Here is a 23,193-nt window from a genome sequence, read left to right as displayed (position 1 = left end):
CAAAAGCACATCCTTGACATAAAAGCAGCTCTTGCGCCAGAGAAAGCCCCCACTGCAGAGCTCCAAGGCACTTGAACTTCCCAAAGCAAAGGTCATCTAACCTTTTTTAGCCTTGGAAACCAGTGCATTGTTTACCCTTCGCTTTGTTCTCATAAACAGCAGAACTACTTTGACTGGTATTTTCAGAAACAAAAACCTGCCCAAGGCATGGAAAATTTGCCTAAACGAAGTTTTGGAAAAGTTGTGGAAAATGAAAACCAGAGGTTTACTGTGGGAAATAACGAGCAGCCTGGGTAACAGGGCTGCCAGCCTACCTAAAATCACAACGAAATGACTGATGGTGGGGTAACGGCACCTCTCCCTGCTGCGGGCGTCTGCTATACCCGTGCCCGAGCCCGCAGGCTCCCTGCACGTGTGAGCAGGGACTCACATGGGCAGGTTCTCCCAGGTCACCATGGGCCATAGCAACTGGGACACTTGCATTTGGCGGATGCTGGCTTGGGAGGCAAGTGTCACCCACAACAGATCAGCAGATGCTGGTGACACTAGGACTAGGCTGACGGGTTTCATTACCATGATTCTAATATTTCAAGCCAGCAGCATGAGGCCAGGAAGGAACTCATATGTCAATGAGGTTCCTGCACTTCCCTGTAGAAGACACTCTACGCCACAAGCAGCGCGTCCCGACACGACTTATAGACTAAATAGCTAAATCTCTTTCTTCCTCCAGATCTCTGCAGACTCTCAGGGCCATAATATACCCCATAATGTATTCCCGCAAAGCCTGCAATAATTCACTTGTCATAATACTCCAAGGATACAGGCCAACAAAAGCAGATTTGTGTTTCATCTTACATTCTGATCTCTGAAGTTATGCTAAAATAAACCAAATCGAAATGCAGAGACACTTTTTTTTGGAACCCGTTTATGGTTTATTATTACAATGAGCTAAACAGGCCTGGCAGAAACATGTGATTTACATAGAACAAGCATTCATGTGAGCCAAAAGACCACCTCCACCATTTAAAAGGATGAACAAAGATCAGGACAGTTCCAAGGGACGGCAGAGGGAAGGCGTGGACCTCAGAGAGTTAGCAAAACCCTTTAGGGGAGTAATAGAAGAACCCAACAGCACTGTCCTCTCTGTTTCCACAAAGGACACAGTTGGGTAGATTCATTCTCCTTTTCCCAGAAATAATCAGATCTTAGATTAAAGTCACATGCAGTAATATAAAAATCAGATCGCATCATGGAAAAGCATCTCTTCCATAACAAACAAAAGTGCACTTGTGAAAACATATGGGGGGAACAAGCTGGCATATCTGTTCCTGTCTACTTATTCTGGCAAAGAGGGGAAGAAACACAGTATTTATAATAATTTGTTCTTTATTATGGTGTTTTGCTTTGCATCCCAGATGATTACCATGGTTTTTACAAATTACCGATCTGCTGCTTTCCTACTTGCATCTACCTTCCCTCATACCTTCCTTTTAATCTGTGTTTCTTTCTTTCAGATACGTACTTCAACATCTCCATTTTTCCGCAATATATATTTTTTTTAGGGTTTTGGTTGGGTTTTTTTGGCACAAAGTTATTTTCAACCTGGAATTAACTTCAGCATGGAATTAATTTCATACTGGGAGTAGCGAATGAATGCGGCTGGACACGCATCTCTAACAAGTGCTGGAGAGGTGCTCTAGCCTGTTAGCAAGAAGTGTCTTCTGAACCAGCTGGAGGAGTTGCATTTACTTTTCTGTTTCAACAGGCAGTTTCATTCCTAATTCAGTGTGTTGCAATAGCCCCATAAACTAAACCTGAATTCATCTGACAATCAACAGAAGCAGCTGCCAAGGAGAGACATACGTCAAGGTTGACAAATAGACATGCATGGCATCTGTAAAAGTGTGGCAGGAAGGCAGCAAACCTCGTCTATCCATGGTGGCAGAAAACTTTTCATTCATTCTCATGGCAGGCTAGAAGAGTTGCCTGATAGGGCTATTTCCAGCCACAGTGTCTGAGAGTACCCATGAAATCACATTCACACAGAGGTATTTTTCCTCATCTTAAAAGTAGTGGCTGATTTATTGTCTAGATAGGGATGCAGGTCACAATTGGGATATTTACATCAAGTCCTCTTAGCACATGCAGAATGCGTGGGTGTATTTAATGCCTTTGTGTCTCTTAGGTTCCATTCATTCACAAAGGTTTGCCTGCTCCTCCCTGCAGCTGTAGCATTGTAAGGCATGAAGAAAATAATTTTTGAACATCATCAGGCGTTATTAACCCCATCAGATCCCAACATAATGTGAAGACATTACAGGGGCAAAATTTGCAGCTTTGTCATCACTGGTCTCCTTGATGGCATGCAGGAATTCTTTACACATGCCTTTCCCATTCCACAATTTAATAATAGCTGACATAATTAAATCCTATAGGTACTTTGTTCAGTGGCATGTTCTGCATAATGGAATTTACAACAAATACGAATATTACAAGATTTTGTAATTACAAAATTTTGTAATTAAGTTTTGTAAGCTGAACAACATCATGTGGATGAATTTTCTTTATCTGCCAAGATATTAGAGAGGTGCTTTTTCCTTACGCAGAGACGTAAAGGTGAAATTTAGAATTTTGGCTCAGGTACAAAGTAAGCTGGAGAAAGAAAGTAACATTCACATTCAAGGCAGATTTTTTATTGTAGTCAGTTACTGTTCTTTTTACAATCACACAGAATTATTTTTTTTCTTCACTATGTCCAGGGACTGTCTAGAATTCCAATACAGGAACAGCTACTGGCAGCATTATTTTTCTGGACTGATTTTGCATGCTTTTTGAAAATCTGACATACCTTTAATTAACATCTTCAGAGGAAGTTGGGGCATGGATCTCAGGACTTTGCACTGTTTCTCTATTTTTCCTGTTTACATTTAACAAGACTAAGAGCAACAAGGGATCTGTATCTAGTCGCTGGCTATTGTACATCTACAACATCTTAAGGATACAGAATAAAGTTTAGTGCTAAACAAGACATGTACATGGTCACTGGGCAGCACGTCATGTCATATGACAAGTATTATGAGTATAGTTAAGAATTTATTTGTTGCCACAGAAGCACCTCCACCACAGGCTCATATTAGGGTGCAGAAAGTTTTAGGGGACAGTTCTGAAGAAGCTGGCTCTCATTAAAGTAGCTTCATGGGATTCAGGGGTAGTCTTGCAACTGCTGAGTCTCAGACTCTTAGTAAACATGATGGAGGACACTGACAACCATTTCTGGTTTAGATTTATGCATGCTCGTTATTCCAGCAAGTTTGTCCTGAAAATTATTATGGTTATCCTTCCATCTATGGGGCTTTAGGCTCTTTGAGTAGGTTTGGAAAAAGATGCACAATACTCTCTCACACAATGTGTGTCTCTCATCTTGAAAGGTATCACCCTGTTACTGACACATTTTAACTAGTAGTTCTTACTCAATACATTTAAAATGCATTATGGCAACTTAAGGTCTCAAAATACATTTTCTTTGTTCTTCATCCATGCTGTCCTTAAGACAGCAAGTCATGGCAAGAATCCACTTTACAACGCAAGAACTGGAGCATGTTCTTCCTAGATATCCTCAATAGACCTTCTTAACAAGTAAAACCCAAAAGCTTCCTCTAACTTCCAAAACTTTCTTATGGGTAGTAATACATGAAACAGTTCATTGCTGGTTTAGTCAGGTCAGTTTTGCACAATTAAGAGCTACCTGAAAGAAACAAGGTTTTATGTACAAATCAAAAAAATATGCATACATATGCGTGTGTCTATATACAAGTATGCATACACCCCCCCACTAAAAACATGCCACTTCTGCAAGATGGTTTTCACAACAAGACCTCACATAATCATCTGCCACTGGATCTAGATCCTAAGAAAAGGTTCGGAGCACTGTCCTCACAGATTAAAAATGCCCGAGAAGAAACATCTGTTTTACTGCAAAGGAAGTCCAAATGCAATAGTTTATACCCTGCCCAGAATACTGCTGCTGGTTAGGATTTAATGGGTATTGTGGCACAAAAGAAGAAAATCTTCTTCATTTTCCACACCATTATGAAATAGTAAAAATCTTCGGAGGCAGATCAGGGCTTGTAGGAATAGAAGCAATTCCATCCTGTCACGAAAGCTACAGTTGCACAGGTTAAGCTTGAACTGGGTAAAACTGTGTAAAACTGCATTTCTAAATATATTGTTGCAAAGCCAGCACAGGTTTCTCATAAAAAATCCATACAACAGTGGGAAGAAATCTTCCAGCAAAATGTTGTAACAGAGGGGCCACAATGACATTTTCATTACAATTACATTAAGAAAGTAATAATGTAGGCAAGACATAAAAAAGAAGCAATGACTGAATCAAGCAGTCACTGTAAATCATCAGCAAGGTTTCTTTTCATACAGCTTCAGGCAGAAAAGACTGAGCCTATCTGGAGATCACAGGAATCAGAAGGCTGCGGTTTCTGTGTTGTTATCACACACAATTGCTAATCAGACAGTAAACATATTCTGTACTGAAAATCTCACTCCGCCCAAAACTTGCTCACAACTTGAAAGCTTTCTTGAACAGTCCCTAGGCTTAGCAATGTATCCATCTGCACCTGAAAAAATTATTTTTCTTCAATCGATTCAGAATCAGGTTGTATTTTTAAGAAGATGCAACTTAGAGTGACACTGACACCAGGTACCTCCAGGCTCACTTGATGTGATGCACAGGTTAGTAATGCCTCCTACCTCTATGCAGCAGAAGAGGTAACTGGCCGTAGAGTACGTGAGAAAAAAAGCAAGCTTAAGAACAACTCTTCTGCCCTAAAACACAACTACAGCTGTCACCGTACGGGTCAATATTTCAGAGTAAGTACCACACAGTGCCTCACAGAGAGATTGATCAGGGAGACATTAAACATGAGACTATCCTGAGGTTGTACCCTGACCTCAGCTCTTCACTGGTGAGAAGAAAGCCCAAGGAGGAGCCACTGGAGAATTATCTCCAAGATGTTTTCAATGCAGTTCAGATTCAGTCTGCGATTACCTGAAGTTCAGACCTAGTGAGAATCACCAATCCCAGGCTGTGCTTTTGAGGTGCTATTTATTCTCCTGTGCTAAATTACAGCCGGTCAATAGCTGTCTCCTGGGGGAAAGAAGGATCCCTGCAGAGGTGCCAGAGATACACATCCCTCCTGCGGGGCGGCAGCCACAGCGGGGAAGGTGCAAGATGGCCTCCTCTGCCCTCACACTCCTCCCCAGCACCACCTATTCTATTTCTGAATGGGAAGGCAATTTATGATGCTAAATTAGCTGTTTTATAGGGCTACCTCAGAACTGCACTCTCTGACTGAAGGATAAGGACCATTAGTATGTGTTGTCACTGACTCATAATTACGTCACAAGTCTGCCAGGTTTAAAGACCTTCCTAACTCTGGAGTCATGCAGCATCTAAGAATTTCAGATTTTGTTACAAAATGGAAGTCTCTAAACCTCACGGTGGAGAGTACTCTTTTCAAAAGTTCAGGAAGAGAAAGCAAATTTTGAAAACCTTTCAAAAATCATCTTGCATCAATCGATCTTCAAATATCTGATGGTCAGAATAATACCTGAAACTTCTTAGGATCTTAAAATTGCTTTAAGACTATTTACATGTGACTTTCATGTGTTAATATAAATTTTATTAACAATTATCAATACAGAGTGGAAATATATACTTGCTTTTTAAAAACAGCCACTGGGACATATATGCAGCAATGCATAGATAACAAAGCAGCACAATCATTTAGGTAGAAATTCAAGACGCAGAGTAAATTGGATGTCTCTATACTCATTCCTTAGACTCCCCCTTTCTGGCCTAATAACCTTCCAGTTTTCCCGACAATGTTCCTGTCAAAGGTCACAGTCTGATCCTTAAGTACTGAATACTGCACATGTACCTAGTAAGAATCAAGAGTTTAGAAATATGGAACTTCTTCAGAAATCTTCATGTTTGACAAGCCATATACTCTTTTTCCTCAGGAATGCGCTTTTCTCCCAGAGGGAGGTGCATGCATTGTGATATAAAATCAATACACTGAGTGTGAACTTTGTGCTGTTTCCAAAGGGGATTTTAGCCTGCAAAACATACATATGTATTTATGCGCAAAACAGTGACCTACCTAGTTATGCTATATACAATGAGTACACATAATTTTGACAACTAATGTATGTATTGAGTTGCAGCCATCTATACAAACCAAACTGTAGCTGCATCAGCGAAGCAGCAGAACAGTAGCCATAAAGGACAAATTCTCCTCTTAAGGCTGAACTGTGTTGAGGAGATTGGGACACAATTTTAGGTGAATCTGCATATACTTCTTCATACTTTGGTAGGAGGTTTTAGGCATTATTCTTCATAATAAAGACTTCCAATCTGCACCAGTTTTGTCCTAGTGAAGTAAGAACGGAGGATGTTCCTATCTTGGGAAATATCATATCTGATGTTCACTGCACATGCACAAGCATCCCAACTACAACAGCTTCAACAGCTTTTGTTTCTATTGACACAGAACCAACCTTCCACAAAACTTCCGCTAGATTTGCCCAAAACTCAGAGACCAGCTTCAGCCGAAGGATACAAACCCACAGCACTCACCGTTTTTTAGGGTGGCATAACTCTTGACAAAAAGTTTATTTCCATTTTCCTCTGAGGGAAAAAAAGGAAAGGCTGACCCAACGGCGTATTTACTATTTTACATAAACAAAAAATAAACTCAAATGTCTAATTGTTTTCCTTGGGCCCTGTCCAAAGTGTTACACAAGTGCTTACACAGCAAACCCACCCCCTCAGCCAGTGCATCCTCTCTGGCTGAACCATGGAGTTTTTCTGACACCTAGTGGAGTGTAACTGTGGGGATTTTTCTTCATAACTAACAGCACGTTTAGACTCAAGTTACTTCCTCCTAGAACTTTTTGGCAGGATGAGGCCTTTGAAAAAGCAAATTGTATAGGATAACACTTGCCAGCCCCCAGGTTTCCCCCTGAAGAATGCATCTGCTGCAACATGTACTGAAGACGCACGAGGCACAGCATAAATCCAGAAGATGCAAGGGGTTATTATACAGGCTTTGTTAATGCTCTCTTGCCAAATGCAAGCTTTAAGATGGCTTGTAGGCTTCCCCTCTCACCTTTAAGAGCAGCTGCAGCAAGTCACTACAAGCGCTGCACTTAAAGAGCTGTGCTATTGCTCCGGAGAACTTTTCTCAGCTGCTGCTGGATGGTTGAGAGGAAGGCACAAATCCTTCCCAGAACTGGCTCCATGTGAGTTCTAGGCCCTCCAAATAAAGTGCAAGTGTTGCAAAGAAGTCGAGTGGGTTTTCCTTTCTCCTGGAAGCACATCTTATGGCAGCATTTGGTCATTTTAAAATAGTACAGTTAGTTATTCCTTGGGTTCTTAAAGCTCAGACATTTTAAAAAAATGAACTATTGAAATGCAGCCCACTTGAAGTTCTTGGATTAATTCACTGTATCAACAAAAGTTGTATGGGGAATGTGGAAATGACCACAAAGAAATTCTTCATCTTTAAGATTTAACATCCTGTATTCCACTCGTTTTTCATCATTTGGACCCAGCGCCTTTGGTGGGACTATGCATACATGAGTAAGCAATGCTGCACTATGAGAGCCAGCCTGTAAAACAAAATAGCTGGTGCTGAGGATACAACATCCATACAGTCCCCCGTTCAAGGGGGAGGCCACCTAGAGAAGCTCTAGCAGCCCAGCTGCATGGACAGGACAGGCGCCAGTGGCTGCAGCACAAGTAGTGCTCCCCTGGTGCACACCTTCCCATTCCTTCTCCTCAGAGGGATGCAGTTCACATACTCTGAGTCTAAAACTGTAATGTAGCTGTATTTTAGTCTAGCTTTGTCATGCATGAGCACTTTTCTTCCCTGAACATCACTCATCTGCTTGTAACGTGCCAGGAGGCTGAGCCAGCTGTGTTCCTGTGCACTGCCTGCCTGCCTCTGGTCACACAAGGCACTAGCAGCTGCACAGCCATCTCATCCACATCCCTGTGCTTCTGCCTCAGCATCGACCTGCTATGTAAAACGCTTTAAATCCTATGGATTGGATAAAACGTCAGGCTGAAGCTGTAGTTCTCCAACAAACAGATATAGCTGAAGGTTATCCCTTCCATCAGAAGAAGAGGACTGTGGATAAAGAAGGACTGAAAGACAAAAGTGACTGTGAGACTAAACGCTCCCAGAAAGATAGCCCTTCTGGCCTTCATTATGTACATGACTGCCAAGTAGTAAGATAAATGGCGACTTTGAATTCCCTGAGCTAACCATAGGAAAACTATAGCCCAGCTTTACACACTCGTGCCTCCATCCTATACTCCTCAATGACCTTGGCAGGGCAGATCCCTGCCTCTCTAGCTCCCATTCCTCTCTCCCTGCCCTTTTCTACCAGCTTCATACCACTGAGCTTCCCTTTACAAAAGAAAATAGGAAAGCAATTTGCTCTGCTATTACTCAACAGTTACTACTTACATCTAAGTATTTTTAGGCATAATTAAAGGTACATTCTGTTTTTCTTACTCATGAGCTGTCCCTCTTTAGTCAACAGAATCATCACTGCAAAATATTCACAAGATGTAGAGGTAGAAATAAAGGCTTATCCTTTAAACAGTCTCCTTCACTGCTCCCATTTCTGACGTTGGCTCATAGTTTTGCACATAGCTAACATTGGGTTTATTTTATTTTGCCTCGATGTACAAATACATTATGAATGCGTATTAGGGATTTTTTTCCCTAAGAAAATAGCTTGTTTGTATTATAACTCTTTTTTAATCCGAGAAAATTTTCCCCTTATATGCAACTGGGGTGCCTGACAGACTCCCGACAGTATTTAGAAAGACTTCTCAGAAAAGCAATGCTGATGTGATGCTTGCAACAGGACAGAACACCAAGAATCACATAAAGAAGTGACAATTTAAAGACACCATTTTGGCATATGCAAAGCACAGGAGAGTTCTCATCAGCATCCCATCCTCCAGCAAGAGGCACAGATGTTGTAGAGGGAATTACAAAGCTTAAGAATTCAGTGTTGTGCACATTAAATACAGAACATACAGTACTTCACAGAGTGCAGGAGAAGAAATTTTCCTTCCGAAAAAGGCCTGTCACCTTGACAAAGATGTATTGCCTGTACCACATGAATGTCTGCAACACCACTTAAGCACAACATATAACGAGTCCTGCAGTTATACTGAAGGGAACATCCTGGGGTTTTTTTCATACAAGGCCTAATTCTGTTCTGCCTTGTACCAATGCAAGGCAGGAGTCACTCCCCTGAAGTCCTTGCGTTAAAGAGACATTTTGAAAATCAGAGCCTCGATGCTTTTCTTCAAAATAAAAATGTGTTAACTGCTTAACTGGCAGCCCCTCCGGTTCAGCTTCCTTTCAGCGAGAATCATGGTTATCACTTGGGCTCGAAAATCTTCATGGACAATTATAAAACTCTTCTCCAGTCAGTGTTGCTATCCCAGTTCTTGACTGCAAGCAATTAATTTATGCACCAAGCTGTGACCAAAGTACTTTACATACTAACAGGAAAATGAGAAGTATCTTCTCCCCATTTTCAAAACAGTATTGGTTATTTCTGTGGCCTTCTATGACTATACTCTTATTACAGCCGACCAAGTCACTTGTAAATCGATTAACTAATTAACACCACAGCCTGGTAGTGGTAATAGAAGAGAAATTTTAAGCATTATACAAAGAGGGCATGGATTAAAAAGGACACTGTTTTGTTCTAAACTATGTATCCAAGAGCATGGGGCAAGGTTCTTCCAAGCGTTGGGTACCTGTAGCTCTTGAATGGGGTCTGAATGGGTTCAGGATTTTACGCATGGCCCTTCCCTAAAGCACCAGCTCACTCTGTGCAAAAGAATGCAAGTTAAAAGCCCACCTGACTGCTAAAACCACAGTGCCAAGAAATATGCCTTCCATTAACTTTGGGACTGTGAAACGACACCTATTTGAAACGGACAGGAAATTTAAACACTTTTTCCAAGCACTTTTTTTTTCTTTAGTATCCTACTGAGAACAATTTAACCTCAGATGCTGGAAAATCCATGCTTTATTACAAACTGGGAATTTTCTTTGCATAATGAGTTGCTTTTGCACACATTAAACGAGATTTCATGATTCCCAGCGTAGCAATTGGGTTGAGTAAGCACCTGCACTGCAAGATCTCCAAACGCAACCAGAACAAGTCATGTTTATTTGTTGGGTATTGACAGTTGTTGAAGCACAAACTGTGGAATAATTTGTTCTGATCTTACTTTTTAAGAACCTAGGTATTATTTAAAAGTTTGTATTTATACCATCCGGGCATTAAGGAACTGCCATCTGGGAGTTAGGGGTCAAAAATCTTATATGGTCAGATATCAAGAGAGCAAGTTATGCTTTTTAGTTAAATCCTGTAAATACTGGCCAAACAACAAAAAATTAACTCCAGTGTCAGGTGATTAAAATTATATTGCACAGTTATAATTTTCAACCTCATCTTGCAATACAATAGCATTTGCAGTGGGTCTGTCCCTGGTGTAGTATAATTTAGTTGTAGTGTAAATAAGATAAACACATTTAACTTCACCTGGGTTGTATCTGCTTACACTAGGACTAAACTTCCCTTTGTGGGTTCCTGTTCATTTATAGACAACCTGGTAGACCAGGATGACAAAGACACGTATTGCAATGTTGCAGTTACATTAGAAACAACATATTTATCAGGATACAGAAAATTGCATATTACTAAATACCATGATATGTGGGAGAGGAAGGCACTTGCAGGATATTGAAGGAAGCATTTTGGTGGGTATTAGAGAGTTCCTGCCAGTGAAACCAGGTCGCTGTGTGGAAACAGGAGTCTTTTACCCTTCTGTGCAACCCTGCCAGTGCAAACAAAAAGCAGAGTGACCCAAAACATGCCATGTCCATTCAAAATAGGTGGTTTGTTGGAGCATTATACATCTAGCTGAAAAGCTTGTTCTCCTTTCTCCATTAGTGTAGAGAAGCAGATTCACACTGGAGGACATAAAATTTGCACTTGCTCTTCTTTGCTTATCTGTAGCAAGAACAAAACCTGCTACCACCAGAGTTTAAGAAGTAACTTTGCTAAAAAGATATCTGTGGCCCATTCACAACAGACTGGTGGCAGTGTTAGTGGTCACATACCAGCTAACAGTAAGTGGCAAAACCCATTTTTCAGCAGGGCAACACTACTAAGATCCACTCTGTGCCTCGACACTTTTAATCTTAAAGGCATCTCAGACAATAGCACAAAGATTGTTTTCTATCCTCAGTCTTGTTTTCAGTCAGTCATATCATCCCCCAGTAAATAATCCCTGGTTTACCTTCCAAAAACCACAGATGAATGTTAGAATGGGCTCTGGATAACATATTACTTAATGTTGTTCAAGGCTAGGAGAATTACCTGCTGGAAATTATCTGGAAGGGTCTTAATGAATACCACAAGGTTTCTGCTAAACAGACGTTCTTAGCCAGTCTAGAGAGATTCTACCTTGGATCACGATTAATTGCTTGGATTTCATAAGGTGCACCAGATGTCAGGGTCAGCAAGTCCTCTTGCTGCTCCAGGAAAACTGCCAAAAATATTGGCTGGCTCTATTCCAGGGGACTGACTTCATGCAGCAGCAGGATAGCAGTCACCAGTTGTCATATAAAGGTTTTAATTTCAATCCTGATTTCTAAATGGTGAGAACTATATATAAACAGGAAACTGAAGGGTTTTTTGTGCCTAGATGGACAGACACCTACCAAAATTAATTCAAGTGTGGCAAAGGATATGGGTCCTTCAGCTGAGGTCTGGCATAAACACTGGCCATAAAGAAAAACAGACTGGAAAGTGAGGAAGGTGTTTTAATTATTCCAAATCAGACGAGAATTGTTGCCTTTGTCTTTTGCCTGCCTGGAGAGTCCATTGTAGAAATCCCAATATAAATTATTGTAGTCCTTTAACTGTAAGCTCTCCCACTGCCTGAGGTCAGCTTTCATCAAGCGGGTAATGATGCCCACCCTTCCTGCTGCAGCAAACGGTGGTGGCAGCCCAAAGCAGAGGGAGGCAGGCAGGCAGGAACAACTCATTTGTTATGACAACAGAAATCTGTGGTTTGGTTGCCTTTTTCACCCAAGAATAAGGATTTTTTTCACTTCTATGGTGCACAATTAGATGGTTTAGGTCTAAAGCTACTCTCCGAATTTTTTACTGAAGTTTCTGAGTATGGATACAGATGCTGTCTGATGAGTCTTTTCTTGGTCCAAATTAAAGCTGTTTGTAACAGCGAGGACCAACTCCATGTCATGTTTTGGAGGGCAAAAAGGACTTAATGAAGGTTAAAGGGACAGCAGAATTACTTTAGATAAAAATGTAGGGGACACAAGCAGCAGCCAGGACAGATGTAGGCAACTAAAACAGCCAAACAATTTTTTACCATTGCATAGAGACAGCTCCTTGAAACAGAATATGAAAGCCTATGAGGTAGAAAACTAGAAAAGAAGGGTGCAGAGGGCTGCTGATATGGCTGCTAAGTCTTTTTTGCAGTGACTTAAAACACTTACCTTGGATTAAAAGCAATGCAAAGGGTAGCAAGAGATTGTGTCCGCTGCTACCATGTGCACACCCCTGAGAGCTGAACTCTAGCTAGACAGCTCTGGCCAGCTGAGACAAAGCATTTCTCCCAGACCTCCAGGTATTTTTTGGCCAGCTATTCTCAGAGAGCTTTTCTTTAGTGCTTTAGGTTGGTTTACCCCTGGAGAGCTTCAACCATCTGTAAGTTTGTCATTGGAGAAATTGCTGTAGGTAAAATAAAGGGATGCTTGGAGAAAAGTAGAAATGCCCTCACTGGAGAGCTTACCTTGACTGTGGTAAAGTCATCCATTTCCTCTAACGTTCATGACTCATTTACTGGACTGAATTATTTTTAGTTTAGGTGGTTGTTAGAGATGGGGTTATAAGAAGTAGATGCATGCCTGAGTGCTATTCCAACCACTTTTCCTTGACGCTGTGAATTGATATTGCAGTCATCATTAGATGGTTTGCACTCTAAGGGGTAGAGAGCTCTGTTAATAAAAATATGCTTTACACACACGCTTCATGTTAGCCTTTTTTGGCTCATTTATGATTGACTTTAAGGTATTTGATTCTCTGAAAAACATTCAAAAATATCCATTGCCTTTTCAGCTGAAACAGGAACTTTCTATAAATTAGGTCTCTGAGAAGGAAGGAAGATGCCAAGGGAATTGAGTATTTCATTTTATAGTTACCCAGACATATCAAGCCTGTCTCTGTAAATGTCAGTAGACATCAGCTGATAGGTCAGTATGGAAGAAACATAAAAAATTAAAGCCAGTAATCTACCCCTTTAGAAAGGAAACATAAGCAGCACTTACAGTGCTAAAGGATTGTGCTAGAATTTATGACTCAGAATTTTTATCCATTTCATAGCAGGCTTAGTCTAGTTTTTCAGTATGATCTTTTGCACTGTGGTCAGAAAAATAAGAGCATGTATGCTCTCTATAGAGTAAAAATCATAGCAATGATGTTTCATCGTCAGATTAGTAGAAATATTCCTATGTGTACAGTTAGCTTGAATGCCTAGCATCTCAGCTTTCCACCAATTCTTGCTGTTAACATTTTAGTTCATACTTATTTGCTGCTCAATCAACTGTCATAATGGCAAATAAAGATGGAAGAAAATTCTAGAGGTCATCTAAGACATTGCTTATTTTTTTTTAAGGGAACTGACTGGCTTTTTGGATTGGGGCAGGGAACATAAATCAAATTGATTAACCGATTTAATCAATTGGTAAATTGATTGGGATATGTTATTGCTTAACATCCATCATCTTAATATGCATGAGAGATAATTGTGTAATTAACACTAATGAGCTATTTTACAGAGTCATGTTTGCATTCCTATAAATAAGATTACAAATACAGTTGCTACAAATACTTTAACACAGTTCCCAAATCTGCATCTTTGTGACGGCTGACCACGACTGAAGCATTCAGCCCATGGGCTTGTGGTCAATGAAAGCACTGCCATGAGTGACAGTCAATAATTCTGGTCTAATCCATACTCCTGCCCCAAGACAAAACCAACAGCATCTGCACCATTTCCCAACTGAGTACAAATATCCTGTTTGTTGATTGATGATTTCAAGTAACACTCGTGTGTGTATAAATATTTGTGCTAAAACCATTCCGAGGGCTGAAATCTCTCCTACAGGGCAGGACCAGCACTTGCATCTGCAAGTCATTTGGGTATCTCCTGCCGGATTTCTCTGTAACTTCAAGAAGCATCTAGAGGCATCCTTCTTTCTTCCTATGATAGTCATCTTCAGGACAGCCTGCTGCCATGATTGATACCAACAGTGCAGTAATTATTTGGACGGTTGTTATGTCGAATTTCTGGATGAAACAGCAACATCAAATTATGCATATTTAATGATTTAATAATTAATTGAGGTTATAGATCTCAGGCTTAGAAATGCAGCATTAAGACTCTAGACTTGAGAAACATTTTATGCAGGACACATTCAGACTACCATGGAGTCCTAACCTTCAAAACCTGAATTTGTTTTTGGCTGGGCAGAAAAGAGTATTCCTTTTTCACATCTGCAGAGCTTCAAGGCAATCAGTTTTGTTCAAAATTGCTTTTACAACATTCTTAGGCTGATAATTCCTTTAAAATAAACTAAGGTGTTACAGAAGGGGGCTGTACTGGAAATTTTAATTGAATCTTAGCTAAGATATCTGCTAGTTAATGGTTGACAGCATAGCGAGGAATAAAATGCAGCAACACGGTCTCTCAATGGTAACAAAAACCGAAGTCATAGCTTTAAAATCTGATGGAACACTGTCATCTGGTGGCAATTTGAAGAGAGTACAAACAGACTAAGCTAGTTTTTGTTGCACAGGCTTCTTCCATTTGAAGAAGTTTATTTTAATGATCAATTAATTTGCTTCAAATTATCTAGAACTCAGCCCAAGTTCTGGATTGTTCACATCATTAAAAATGAAGCTTGGCACCACAGATCCTGCTAGTTAAGCCCAAAATAAGTTACCACAAATTACAACTTATATTGGAAGCAATGCCTTAATAATTCAGTTCTGCAGACTGTCATAGGCTCCTGCAGCAATCCAGCCAAGAGTTCCTACTGGGCACGGAGCAAATTTGCACAGAAAGTTCAGAGGAAGATATGGAAGTGATTAGAAAGCCAACGAAATGAGAGACTCACGTGCTACCTGCAAGCTGCATCTCACTTAGCAAACTGCTGAGCAGGCATCTGTCTTAGCAATTCTATTAGTCAGTGTGGCTGGGAGAACTTATATAAATGTTTTTAACTATGAAAAACAACTCAGCCATTTAGGTTGTCTAACAATAGGAAGACACCGTTGTTGGAAATATTTCTGGTTTCTCATATCATGGAATTATTTCTCAGAGGGAAACCAGTGTCTCAGTTAAGATCTCAGCAGAGAAGTTTATGATCAAATATGTACCTGAATACCTGTTGTTGAGAGAAACGCCAGGGCTGTAAAAAACCTCACATCACAGCCCAAAAGAACAATCTGTGAGCCTGAGAAAGTCAGTTTCAGGTCCATAATTCGGACAGAAATGCATATGGAGTCTTACATATAGGGTCTCAGCAGTGAGAGCTTGCAACCCCAGCTCCTGCCCATGACTGAGTTCAGACCCACAAAGTGGCTCAGCCTCTCTCAGATCTCTCTCTCAGGCTGTCACTGTCCCTGGGGCACACTACCCAGGGACCAGCAAGTAACCAGCAAGTTTACTGCCCCCTGGGCCACTGCTAAAGCTCAGCTGTGTAGGGTCCTAGCAAGCTGCGGGACTCACTGATGCCTTTTGGTACCTTTACTAAAGCAACTCACCAAATGATAACAAGTAATAAGACCAAGCAAGACGTAGTGGCTGCCACTGGAGGATCAAGGGCGATGCAAGTGCTCTGAATGAATCACAAGAGCAAAGCATGCTTGCAGCTCTGATATAATATGAAGGCAGGTAAATTCAACTGTAAATGGAAAAAAACCCCACATATTGAAGAGCTCCTCTGCACACTCAGAACAGCATGGAAATGAGAAGCAGAACAAGCAGGGCCAGACACTCAGCTGTGCTGAGAAGGGAAATGGAAGAGAACCGGGTAGCTCCAAGCCAGCCAGTCCTGTCACGTAAAACCACTCAAGGAGCTAAGGGTTACCTACAGGTTTATTAAAACAGGCTTCAGTTCTGAGCACTTGTAGCACACTCCGGCTACAACAGAACAGATAGGAAAAACAATTGTGGTGGACTAGAACAAGTGTCAGTAGGTTAGTCTCTAGATTTTTATTGCAGTAGAACAAATAGATTCTTATTTGGTTTCTATTCACACAAACCTTTGCTGCCTGGAATCAAGAGCTTCATGGGACAGACAGAAAGATAACTAGATAAGTTAGCTCTACATTTGAATTTAAAATTTCTGGCCTTGACTATATGCACAGAATTGTGTGCTGACAACTAAATCCCCTTTGGTAGAATTAGGTAGTTATCATTAATGGTCTGGTCACAGCAGGGACGTGGGAGGAAGGACAGTTATGTAGTTTTTCATTTGATACTGCTCTCTGGCAGAATGACTGCATTTTTCACTGGCAAAAATGGCTTTCAGAATTTGTATTTGACTTTCCCTGCTAATGCTGAAGCTGGTGAAGTTTCAAATTAAGGTAAATTATACAGGATACAGCTCAGTTTTTATGCATGACATTTGGTCAGGACTTCAAGATTGAATGCAGTCTGTTACTAGTTACTATTTGCTCTTTGTTTAAGCACAGGATTCATTCCTTGTCTTTACAGTGAAGCTGTTGAAACTGCCTATAAATTACATTCACTATTCCAGAGGAAGCTGCAGCAACTTAACTACTACATCAAACTCAAAATATAGCTGACAAAATTAAACGCTAGATGAATTGCCACCAAAAATAACAGTATTACCCACCATTTTAAGCTTATAGGACACCCAAATAACAGTTAGGACAGGATGGATTTTAGTTACCTCAGCTGACAACCTAAATAACAGTCTGGTCTGTTTAGAAATCACTGTACAATTGTGGGTGCGACTAAATTGTTAGCTGTCTGACTTGGAGAAAAAGGCATTTGTCTTCTTCCTAAAACTCCTTGCAAACTAGTCCAAGGCAGACACCTGAGCAGCACTTCACTGTGTCCTGATGATCAGGGCACCCAGCTAGGATGGATGATAGACTTAATTCACTTTGAGGTCAGCCAAAGCGGGAAACCAGTGCTCTGACTGGTGGACCAGTACACCAGAGACAAGCAATAGCCTCACCATCACATGGTCAGGCTAGACGTGCAGTGTTTTACAGTTCCCCACATTGTAAACCAAGAGCTAGATCTCTTCCTCAGAAGAACCAGGGCATCCCTGGGAGGTGTCTCAAGTCCACACGCTGCCAGGGGAGCAGGATGCAGGCACCTCTGTAGATCTGCACCAGGAGACACAATTTGCCTGAGCAAGGGCTTCCCCACCAGCTAAGAGGAGGGGGCTGTCTGATTCCTGTCCCCCTCTTCAGCCCTAACAGCTAAAGCTGGTGAAGCAGTGCAAATGTTAAAGACCAAAGCCAGGCAGATCAGATTCCATCCATTTCCTCATTTATTGCTCTAAGCAAGGTTTGAAAAAAAACAGTATCCTTTTTATTGTTATTTCAGCCTCACTGGCACCGAGTAGCCTGCCAACAGGAGGAGGGAAGAGCAGAGAGAAGGCTGAAACAAAGTCCGTAGTTGTGACGTGCAGGTTCTTTCCTTCCAATGCCACCATACTACTCAGTCCTGTTTATTAGCCCATCGTTTGCCCCAGGCTCCCAGAGTTTTCCAGTGCTGTTTTGAACTGCTTTACAGTAGGAACTGCAAACTCATTAAGGCCAAGGGTCATTCGTTATTCCTGGGGGAAGAAATACATCCCAACTACAAAGCTGTTGTCTCCCCTCCAGGACCTGAAGGATCCCTAAGGATCTGCTCTTCCACCCACACGAGAGGCAGGAGGGGGGAACAACCCTCTCCAATCCCTGCACCAGCCACTCTGCAGGGAAGCAGTCCCCTGGGCATCTAACAGCTTTTGAGGGAGGAAGCAGCAAGCCAGCCGAGCTGGGCTGTGCCCCTCTGCACACGCTGCACTGCCTTCACGCAGCCCCTCGGACAGCATCAGGTGCCCGCTAGCCACACTGCCAAGTAGAGGCAGGCCATGCCTGGAATTTGAATGAGCAATCCCAGGGCAGATTTAGCGGTGCCTGCCTAAGCCTTGGACTCCCTCAGACCCTCCCTACCCCTTTTACAAGGGTCTGACTAGCTAGGAATCTGGGACTACATATGAGTATTGAAGGAAAGACTTGAGAAAGCACATGGAGAGGAAGGAATACCATCTGAATGATTCGTGTTGCCTCTTTGCTTTGAACCCTTGAGTTGGATGGCAGAGGAGAACAGCTTCCTGCAGGTAAGAAGTTAAAAACTCAGAGTAGCAGAGAAGAAATAAATCAAAGAAAGAAAGAGGAGTAGAAAAATCAGATTCTTCTTTCCAGATGGGGGGGGTGGGTAAGAGACATTCAACAGCTAGCTGCCTTTCCAATAGTGATATGAAAATTACTAAGTCACAACAGCATCAGGTGAAAAGAGCACAGTATTGACTGCCATAGACAATGATGACCACAGCAGCCAGTCCGTAGGCATGGGGCTGGAAACACTCAGGAATGTTCCAGAAGTGATCTCAGCCATTGACAGCATCAGGAACTGTAAACAAGGACATGTCGACAGATCCTCTTACTTATCCAAAATATGCAAGGTCACTGCACATGTTCTTCAAACGTGTTAGAAGTAGAGCAGCATTTAATAGAAAATGTGCAGGAGATTAAATGAAGTTTAGGGGAACCTACCCTTCCTGGAACAAGAGCAATAGGCTGGTAGAAGTCAGGAATTTGTTCACAGCCACATCCCAAACACAGATATGGTGTCAGGTAACTTAAGGAAAGCATGTGAAATATAGGCATTTTCTAGAGGTTGAAAGTGTGTGTGTTTTTAAACAAACCCTTCAACAAGGAAAGTCAAGTTGCAAAGACAAACTTGGGATACACAGAAAATCAGATGAAGCATACTTCATACATGAGACGCAGGCAATTATTTTGCAAGCAACTTTTTCTTGCTCTGGCAAGAAAATACAGTGAATGAGAATTTGTATGTCCATAATATTGATGTTAATACAATCAAGCAGGGGAAAAAAAAAGGTGTTTAAAACTTGGGAAAGTATCCACTGCATATTTGATGACAGCCTAAAAGCCTATGCGGATGCCAAGCAAGCAAGAGAGCCCTGGCAGATGTGCTAAGTTACAAAGGCTCTTTTGGTTTAGATTACCAGCAAACCCAAGGAAATATAAAGACTAAAATTCAAGCCAGCATAGACAGTACAGACATTAACTTTCAGGTGAAGCACATGAATTCAAACTAATAACATTGAACTGAGGTGAAAACAAGCCACATGAGATGTGAAAAAGAGGCACACTCAAAAGCTGCTGAAGGTTTTCTGTGCTGTGTTACTATCTGAGATAACAAAGCCAGGGAAATTCAGAAACTAAGCAAGTTGCAACCAGGGCATCAGCAGCTTTTCTATATCTTGTTTCCCAGCATTTTGCTACATGACCATATGGGCAGAGAGATAGCATGCAATCTCCAAGTGCCTTTATCAAATTGATGATGTGCCCAAAGCCAGAATCATCACTGCTTTGCGACAGTTTCTTATTTATGTTAAGTAGTAGTAACTATGTGTATGATGTACCTATGGACTCCACAATATTAAACAGTATTTGAATACATCCATGAAGGTGGCAGCATCTGTTGGGACCATAAACATTACAACCTAAACCACTAAGCTTAACCCTTGGCCATCTTTTCCCAGAAAACCTTGCTGCAAGGTAGATGAATAAAACAGTCATATGTCAGATATGAAAGCCATGTTAAGCCATATTAATAAAGTAAGCTTGACACTACACTGAGGTTATCTTCCTTCTTGACTGTATTGTAACAACTCACAACAAACATGATTGCCGTCATTGCAGCTAATTTAACAGCAGCTTTTACCTTTCAGAAAACTGAAGCTTTTTCTTCTTTAAGTCAAGGTTTTATTTGATTTTTCTTGCAATTCAAGCCATTTAAGCAGTATGACTTTCTTTGATCACATAGAGTTTTACACATCAAAGGGAAAAAACGCAGTCCTTTCTGTCAAGACTATACTCTAGCTGCTCCTCATTCACTGCAGTTTACTTGCCTCCCATTGATGGGGAATCTTTTTTTAAATATATATATACACAAGTATAGCCTGCAAAAAGATTCTCACAGCTTTTTAACTGCAAGAGTACTGATTTCTTCTTGGGGGCTGCCTAGCTGCACTCCATATTTGTCACCTGAGGCCATCAACCCAAGCACGGGTGTATAGCACATCTTAAGGACTTGGGTCCATCATTCAAAGATCTGAAAAGTAACCAGATGCAATTGACTCAGAGGTGTTACTGTTATTAGCATAAAACATAGGTTGACCATGTGATCATGGAGTAGCTCTTGTTGGAAGGGACCTCAGGAGGTCTCTAGTCCAGTCTCCTCCTCAGAGCCAACTGAGATCAGACCAGATTGCTCAGTGCTCAAACCAGTCAGGTCTTCAAAACCTCTAATGATAGAGCCTGCCCACTCCAATCCTTAACTGTGCTCATGGGGTTCCTTAAGTCCATTCAGATAACAGCCCCACAGGTACTTTGGGGCTTCAGTTGGCTCCCTCCGAAACTCTGTCCTCTAGGCTGACTAAGCCCTAGTCTATCAACCTCTTCTCACAGAGCAAGTGCTCCTTCATGACTAGTTTAGTGGCTCTCCCCTGGACTTGTTCCAGCTTATTAACATCTTTTCTGTATTGGCAGGGGAGGTGAAGAAACAAACCTAGATGTAGTATCCAGCTTTGATCAAACAAGTGCTGAATAGGTGGGATAATTTTCTTGGATCAGGCTACACTGCTCTTAATGCAGCCCAGGATACTGTTGCCCTTCCCTGCTGCCAGAGCACACTACTGTTTATGCCCAGCTTACACACCCATTCAGTCAGTCAGTACTCTGCTTGTATCATTCCAAGCGTTTATTCCTTCTCAAGGTTATTTCTTGCTTTTGTCCTTGAATTTATTATAGCCTTTGCCTAAACTAGAACATCTAAAAAAAAAACTAAGCCCACCATCTATTAATTACCCATTTAGACTACTCAGTAGTGTTGCCTGCCTAAGAATAAGTTTTGTATGGAGACTTTCTTCTGAAAAATAACCATTTACTCCAGCGACTGTAGATTCAAAACAAAGGATGTACTTCAGCAGGAATTCTCCTGTTTCAGGGAGACATCCAGCTGCACCTAGAGCTGCTTTAGTAGGAAGTGCTTCCATCCCTTAGGCCAAAGTAGAAACCAAAGCTATCCAAATGTTCATTACATTCAGAAGCGATAAGCAAGAGTGCATTATTTCTTTAGTTTTCTGCTCCAAGAGACCATATATTCAGAGTAGCAAGGGATTTTATTTTTCCTTCATTCCATATTAACCATAGCATATTGTATACAGTCATAAGCACCTTTCAGCATCTTGTCTTAGAGAGCTATAAGCTGGCCTGTAACACCTAGCTGTGTGGGCAAACTGTCTATAACTCTAAGCCATGGGGGACCCTGGATGACACATCTCATGCTGAGATACTGTGCAAGACTACTTGCTTTTTGTTTAGTCACAAATAGGTTACTCCAGAGAAATTCTTAAATAAAATCCCTTCTCTATAGTTTGTGTCTATATATATATATAGGGGGTATTAAGGTCCCCTATTGATAACCTTTCTGGTGGGAAGCAGCTTATGATCTGCTTCAGGAACAATGCCTCAGTGCTATCATTGCAAGGCTATCGAACTCACAGCTAAACAGCTTCTCCCTACCCTGCCCTGATTTAGGGGCAACAATTATGTCTTAGAAGACCCTATACAGCTAAAATCAGTTTTGTAGTCTAACTTAACCAGCTGCTCCTGCAGTGCCTCTTATTCGAGATGCTGGGATACTATCCCAGAGATACTATCACAAAAGTACACCCGAACTGGTGGGGTTCCCAGCAGGAGGTGGGCCTCTGCCTCTTAACAGCAGTGGGGAGTCTGTTGGAAAACAGGTCACTCCAGGGAACTTATCCTCCTGCAGAACAAAAGTGCATGGTCCTTGACCAATGGTGCAGTTTCACAGACAAGAGTGTTAGTGACTCCTCATGCAGGACAACCACATGTCAAAACTTAACAAGCTGCATCTGAAACCCAGATAAGTTATGGGTTGGCTAGATATGCAGGCAGCTGTATCATCAATATAAACAGGCTTTCAAACAACTGCGTAAATGATGAAATGCCATTAAATAAGTAATACACAAAGCACTGCATAGAAGGAGCAGACAGAAAGGAGTATCCTAATGCACAGCAGATCCTTTGTCATTTTTGATCTCTGGATACTGATCCAGCAGCAGAGATTTTGGCTCACTATATTTAGATCTCAGACACATGATGCTTAAGCTGCCATATGCCATGATTAGGGTTGGGAGCTTCTAGAAATAATTTCTAAGTACAAAGGATATGTGCATTTAATCAGTTCCTCAACATCCATTTCATAACACTGCATAATCTACCTGTGTGGTTCATCAGTTCAGTTTCTCCTCTTTGCAGCAATTGATCAACCAAGACATCGACAAGCTAATAACTTTGTTTTCTTCTTACCATACCCTGTTTGGAGTGCCTTTTTTTTTTTAAAAAACTCTTGCAACTAAGCAAGTCACTATTACGATTCTGCTTTGCCCCAGGAAAGTGAACTGAGATCACCAAGTCCATCTTTCGATGAGATTTGTACAAGATGTTTGCAGGAGTCTAAGACAATACTGCATCAGAATTAACTTTTCTATTGTTAGTCACATTACAATTTACTCCTCCAAATACTAGAATGAAAGTGCCCTTATTTGCTTACAAAAGCCATGTCCTACAGTGAGATCCAGCAGCTCTTCACAGGTATCAGGGCCATGCGCTAGC

The 23,193-nt window shown here is 41.3% G+C and overlaps 1 long non-coding RNA gene across 2 annotated transcripts in view; it reads right to left on the bottom strand.

The window, feature by feature from the left end:
- LOC114010691 (uncharacterized) overlaps positions 1–6,788 on the bottom strand; it is a 49,656-nt gene extending 42,868 nt beyond the window's left edge. For both annotated transcript variants that reach the window (XR_003552276.2, XR_008746082.1), the window contains exon 1: positions 6,653–6,788. This is a non-coding gene — a long non-coding RNA (uncharacterized LOC114010691). The remainder of the gene's footprint in view (positions 1–6,652) is intronic.
- Positions 6,789–23,193: the final 16,405 nt, after the last annotated feature.

This window comes from Falco peregrinus, chromosome 2, assembly GCF_023634155.1.
Source record: "Falco peregrinus isolate bFalPer1 chromosome 2, bFalPer1.pri, whole genome shotgun sequence".
Taxonomy (NCBI): Eukaryota; Metazoa; Chordata; class Aves; order Falconiformes; family Falconidae; genus Falco; species Falco peregrinus.
The sequence above is the reverse complement of the archived record's forward strand: the minus strand, read 5'-3'. Positions and strand labels throughout refer to the sequence as shown.